Below are 7,274 nucleotides of genomic sequence, written 5' to 3' on the forward strand. Positions count from 1 at the left end.
TCGATGGATGAAAAAGATTAAGTCACGTGGTGACAGAAGGAAAAAAATGTGTGGAATGATGGAGTAGTCTTCGTAGGTGGTAAGTAGTTTCTCGCACGACACTCAAAGATGTAAGTGGAATTCCTAAATTTTGCGTGATTAGCCTAAGTGAGTGACACGTAGCATAAGAAAACCACTTTTCTTGCTTGCTCTAGGGTGGATATCGGCCGTGCAAGAATTTGCACAAGATTGCATGATAGTCGTTCGATCAGGTGGGGTTGATAAACGGCGGAGATCGGCCAAGCTAGCTGGCGATCAAGTGATGTGATAGTCGTTGGATCAAGCGAGGCAGATTGATAGTCGAGATGTGGAGCACCTAAAGTCAAACGTTGAAATGAATAAAGGTTGTAAGCAGTTTCTCACATGCCCTAAGGGTTGTAAGATATATTTCTAAATTTTACGCGATTAGCCTAAGTGAATGACACATAGCACGGGAAAACCACTTTTCTCTCGTGCTCTCGGGCAGATATTAGTCATGCAAGAATTCGTGCGAGATTTCGTGATAGCCGTTGGATCGAGGGCACGACAGGTCAACGGTGGAGATTTGGAGCACATAAAGTAGGTGGAAGAATTCACGATGGTTATTGGATCAAAGCTAGACAGATCGACGATGGAGATCTAGAGCTCATAAAGTCAAGCGTTGAAATGAATCAGACAATGATTGGTCAGGTTTGTTGTGGATCGGATGATAAGGAAATCTACGGGTATAATCTGTTCAAGACGTGTTTTATTAGCTTCCTCTTAAGCATTTCGTGCTGAAGGAAATGAGCATATGAGCAAAAAATGATGGAAAAACATGACAATCAAATGAACCTCGCACTGAATCAAGACAACAAAATTCATGCAAGAACCCCTGGCTAACTTGCTAATTGAAATAAGGCACCAATGAAAGTAAACTAAAACACAACTAATCTATGCTACACTACTGTAATGGAAATGCAGCTACTTAAGAAAATGAATGATCAAACTGTTATCACAAAATCAGTACTAAGGGCTGCAACCAAGTAAGATTTTATGTAACTCTTTCAACCAGACTTTAGACTAGGAATTAGCCTTCCTAGTCAGAGAGGGCTCTCTCACAGACTTTTGATAGAAATCAATTACAACAACAGATGGCTAACTCTTCACACATTCATGAAAACAAAGCTGGTTGAACACATATCAAATTGGTCTTCATTGGGCTATGGAGTCTTACACATTTAATAAACAAAAGCACAGTCATTTCATGGAAGTCGAGGCTCTTTGCATTAGATGTTCAAACATATCTCACACAAACCCCAAACATACAGGAAGTCAGAGCATTAGAAATGAATTCTGAGTGATTATGTTATAACAAGGCTGTAAAAGAACATATAAGAGAAAACACCACCATCATATTTGAACAAAATAATCCATTGAGAATCTTGAGAAGAAACAACCACTGTTTTACTATTACTGTAAGAAGTCTTTACATTGACCCAAATAACTCTGTTTTTGTATAAAATGTCCAACCCCTATTACATCCTAATCTGATCCCTTTATAGGAATCTATTCCTCCTTCTATAGAATGGGCTCGAAGGCCCTATTAACTACTCCTACATGCTATTAAACTAATTCATTAATTACAAACATGCTGAGCTGTAATTACACAAAATCCTAATCAAACTAAAACACTAATTTCATTCTCCTCGTATGCTTGATTCTTCTTGGATCCTTGACAGCTGTCCTCCTTCAGTTAGGCTGAGATGGCTGAGCTACAGATGCAAGGAATGCTGACTTTGGATGCTTGAAAGCGCTGATGGCTCATTAATTGACCAAAAGATATGCTCTATTTTAACGGTCTCTGTCTCCCAACATTCTCCGAAAGTGTAGCAGTATGTTCCCAAATCTTTTAATAACCCCAGGTATGGAATGCTGCCATGTTTCTGATGTGCTGTAGGTGGTATTGATAAACAGGTGTTTCAACTCCCGCTCACAGTATCACAATAGCTGCTCTGCGCTTAAAAACATCACCTACAGCAGTTTCGTAGCGCGCTACGAAACTGCTGTGTAATTTCAAAAACACAGTCTTCTTCCCTGCCTTTAAAAATTCACCATGCCTAATTGATGCTTTGGACAAGGTTATGAGAACAACCTGTAAATGAGTATGGTTAATAGCCTCAACCTTTCTGCACAGTGTTTAACACATTTACAGTTAGTGCAAGGGCAGCTGGTGAAGTTTTTTGCTTGATTTGCTCTGTCATGATGATGGTACTGCTTAAAACATTTCACATGCTACCCTACCTTTAGGGTTCATCTATTCTTCCTTTAGTGCAGTCTCACAGCCACACTCTGTACTGTCTTCATTTTTTGCCTTCATAGATCTGTTCTTTGTAATCTCCATCTTTCTTTCAAAAGGGAGGGCTATTATTGACAAGATTTTCCTTTGGCTAGTGCTTAAATACAATGAAGACATTACTATCAAAACAAATCGAAAAAAGAAATATGCTTATCATAGAAAATTCTGCTTCATGCAAATGGATGTCATTGTCCATCTCTCTTGGATGTATAAGCAAAATTGGTTTTCTGGCATCATCTTGAAAAGTTGACCAGCCAATGTTCTTAACAACAGAACACGAGCTCAAATGCTAAGGGTCCCCTATATTTCTTGGATCCATCCATTGCGCCATAGCTGGTCTCATATTATCCTAATGAATGGCAGCATCCACCAGAACAGAGTTGTTTACAGCAGTAGGCATAAAGCCTCTGACATAAAAAACATTCGGGGGCATTAAATAAGAATTAAAACCAGGTCTGTTATCAAAGAAATTGTTGTTTCCAAACTGAATGCTATTGACATAGGATCCATGTATTCCCAAATCTTCTAACACTGACATAATTGCCTCTGTGGAAGGAACCTCTGAAAGAAAAGGCCAATATTGGCTCTCTGGATAAGGTACATGTTGATAAATAGAGCCTGGATGTTGTTAGTTCCTTTTCAGTCATGGACTTTGGCACATTGTACATAGCTAACCTCGTTTTTGAAACATGAAAATTCGGACTTCCAAGTTTTATAGCCTTTTTCTGTATTTTCTTTTGCCTTCTGATTAGCTGTTGTTTTGTCCATGGCCCTAAAGACTGTCAATGGTCTGCCTTTCATTATTACCCCGGAATCTGCCAAACCATGTTTTATTTCAGCTGCAGATATAGCAGCTTCAGCTGCTTCTATTGTTGCAAATTCAATAAACGCTGTCTCAAAAACTATCGACCTCATCAAGAAATATGATAGCAGATTAAAGCTTCTGCGCAAGTATGAACACAGCAGTCACAAGTTTCTGAGAATTCCCAAAACATTTGCTCCTTAGATTGGCTACCCTTACGTTGATGAAAACAACCCCTGATCTTCTTGCCATTGCCTTTGCAAGTAATGTTTTCCCATTTGGAGGGCTGAGGAGCTTACACTATCCAAACGATTTCTTTGTTAGGATCGAGATGCTTGAACCCTATAACAAGAACCAGACAACTTACGGCAGCTCTAATGGCGTATAATATCAATTTCTGTGTACATGAAGCCTGCTTGCGCGCCATGCTGCCAAACTATCTACGAAGAAATGCAGGGTTTTATATGATAAGAACTGCTGCGTAGCTGTAAATAGATATATAGTCTCATTACAACAGCAGTAACTATCAACCTCCCCTGCCACCATACTTGGAGCTGGATTGTCTTCTGAAAAAGAAATAATGGCCAAGCTAAGCTGTTCTATTCTATAGAAAGGAGACAAGTGGGTGTCGAAAAAGGATGAAGCGGAACAGTGTTTACATCTTCTGCCAAAGCTATTTTCTTGAACCGTGGCTTTTAAATAAGCGCCAGAAATTATATGACAATCCTCCTTTTCTAAGCCAACAGCTGGAGCATGTAACCGACACGGTTACCACGTTTGTAGAAGACAACATCAAAATAATACAGTCCACCTTGACTGAGGAAACTTGTCTATTTCGAGCTCTGCCATTTGCTTCCTTGTCTCTACGACAACGATTTTTCCTCTCTGTCATCGACATTTGATTTTGAAGATGATTTGAAAAATTAATGCCAAACAGAGATTATTTGGAGTGTTCAGATCAAGAAACCCTGAATTGATAGTATCTTTCGTAGGAATTGCGCCATCCTTCTTTTGTTTTTATTCAATGCGCACTCATCTTTTAATGACACCAGTTAACATAATTCCAGCTCTTGTGCCACATTTCTATCCCGGTGTCACTAATAATGGCGGCCTTGTGGCGATCAAATCCTTATAAAAACTACTTGACACTTGGCGTTTAATCACTGCATTCCATAAGAGCACTTTCATGTCTTCAATATGTGCATTAATAATGAACCAACGTGCTTGATAAGATTCACGACATTTTCAACTTTCTTCCTTCGCCTGCGCTGCAAAATCCGGTGCCTGTGAACTTTATCTATTAAAGGGGAAGATCTTGCTGTAAATGCCTTCACAGCTTGCTGCTCATCCTTCCATGGCTTTCTTGCTTGAATATCTTCAAGTAAGTAGTCGTATTTGGAAGCCCAACATAAAAGTTCTCTAATCCGCAATTCAAGCCATTGGCAACGCCATTCAATATGGTGTCTATAATCTTTCCACTTCAGGTGTCAATGCCTTCTTCCTCTTCATTAATCCACTTGCATCAACTTCTACAGAAGTTACAGCTCCATTACCATTACGCAACTCTGATTCTACTTCAGAAGCATCACACATTCCAGAGCCTGGACCATCATTATCACTGTCAAATTCGATGTCTCCAAACGAACTTGAACACGCAGTGGCCTGCTCAACAGGATTGAATCTGATTTCATCTCCGGTGCATTTTAAAATTTCCACCATTGACTCATCTGTTTGTACTTGTAGATTAGCCTCAGACATATTATCAAATATAGTCTCAGTGTTTGATCTGTTCTCCTCCAGTTCTTCAACATAGACCATATTTTGCCAGAAATAGAGGGCATCTCGTGCTTTGATTGCATCTCCAATATTTGATATAGGAAACTCCATCCTTTTTACTTTCTGAAGGGGAACCATCATCCTTAGTAGCCAGCCGACCATCAGACCACCCTAAATATCTGTCATTTCCCAATTTCGTAGCGCAGCCATTGCAAGGTCAGTGTTTTCGCTACGAAATCACTAAAACATATGGCGCTGCGAAACTGCTAACAGATTTATGCGCTGCGAAAACACCCTGTCTTTAAGCTATGCTAAATTTTTTTTGACAACAGACTTTTCAGTGATAACACAAACCATGAATCTATGCTAGCATACATGTACAATAAAGAGGAGCCTTAGCTACTAGGGTTGGGACCTAACCCAAGAGCTTCAGCTCTCTGAGTTAACTCAGTGCTAGCTCAAAACAAAACTCATTCTTATTATCAAAATAATGGATTACATCAAAAACTGTCACAAGTCTTGTAGCTCGAAAATAGAGTAAAGTTTTACAATCAAAGGTCTGAATCCTACTGAGGTCCTAGGCCTCTCTACTTATACAACTAAAGTCTCCAAAAACTTCTTTAAAATTAGGGAGGCTCAGCTCCCAAACTCGAGATAAATTGGTGCTTTGACTTTCACTTGCTTGGCTGCCTTCTAGTCCTCATGAATTGGCTGTTGCACTCTGATCTGATGGAGGAATATTCGAACGGAGGGGTATTAAATGAAGAGGAATTCCCTCCTGTAATTCCTCTCTCTTGTCCCATTCAAGTTTTGACCAACGTGTTTGCCAAAATTCCTTGCTTTTATCCTTTAATCCTGTGTTAAATGCACATTAGACCACAAAGCAAAATATCCAACTCTAACTCATCTCATAAACAAAATATAATCAAAAGTATGCAATAAGTTGTGGGAATAGTCGGTTTGACTAAGCTAGGAGGTTAATTAAGGGCCATATAATTACCCAATGATGAGGCTCACCAATTATGCTTTATTATGCCCTTTGAATCACTTCAAATTATTTTTTCAAACAAAACTTATGCAAATTTTAAAAAAATACACACCATTTGTTTTCTCTTTGTAGGAGCTCGATATTGAATCTGTTTTATCTCTATAATTGTGTATCTCCAAGGCCTAAAATTTTGTCCTATAGTATCCCTCTAAGTCATATTTCCCACCCCATAAGTCTTATCAAGATTGGATTCTTCAAGAAAGAGTTATGCCCAATCGCCCATAATGGTATGATTATAGACGAGTTCATTAGAGCGAATTTGTGGGAAGTGCCATGTCTCACTGTTTCGACCTTCAGACCCAAAAATGATAACCAAAAATCTAAATTACCATCCTCTTTCTTTCACTTTTTACAAAATTAAAATCCGATGCCCATAAAGAAATTTATGACGATTTTCCCAAGGTCACCTGTTTGAGATGGAATTCGGGAGCTTGCAAAAACCCTAACGTCATTGGATCATATCTCTAAGAATATAGTGAGACAAGATCTGAAATTCTGACAAGATGTTCATCACGATTTCATCTCAAATGGGTTTTGTTTTCAGCTTTTGAAGCTGCGTAGAAAAAAAATTATGGCAAAAATTCCATGAGGACCTGTTTGAAGTAGTGAAACCCTAGAATCCAAGACTTTGATACCAAATGTTATGCAACCATCTCACAAAATAGAAGAAGAGATAGCTCAATCACTTCAAAATTAGCCTCTTCGAGGGGTCAGCCTCCTTTACATTACATAAATGAACAATTCTTGGATGATTCAAATGACAAAACCTCCTCTCTATATATAGGAGTCTAAGGGGTCACAATATAATCAGAGCTGACATAACAATAATAATGTAAGGTCACAAAAATAACAATAATGGGCTTATATGGGGCACAATAATAAAAATATTGGGACAACATGGACAAAAAAATAACATTAAGGGCTGCAATGACAATAATAATGGGGGAATACACTAGTATTATAGGGACCTAACATACTATGTAACTATTTATCATGAATAAAATACAATAACTAATACCCATTTATTATCTCTATGATTAATGTAATTCAACACACTGGAATATTTCTTGATATCCATGCGTAACAATTCATTTGTTAATATTCACATCCAACTTTCATAGTAGCCATTGCTTCGACATAAAGCTTATTAAAAAAAACACTAACATCATTACTCTTTACATTTAAATACTATGTTGCATCTAATATTCCACCCATTCGATTAGTTCTTCACCTTATGCATGTAACACAAAATTGAAATAATGAGCATGTCTACTTAGAGTGTCAATGATTTT

The sequence above is a fragment of the Pinus tabuliformis genome, chromosome Q (genome assembly GCF_031772625.1).
Source record: "Pinus tabuliformis cultivar Carrire ecotype Pingquan chromosome Q, CPIR1, whole genome shotgun sequence".
Classification (NCBI taxonomy): Eukaryota; Viridiplantae; Streptophyta; class Pinopsida; order Pinales; family Pinaceae; genus Pinus; species Pinus tabuliformis.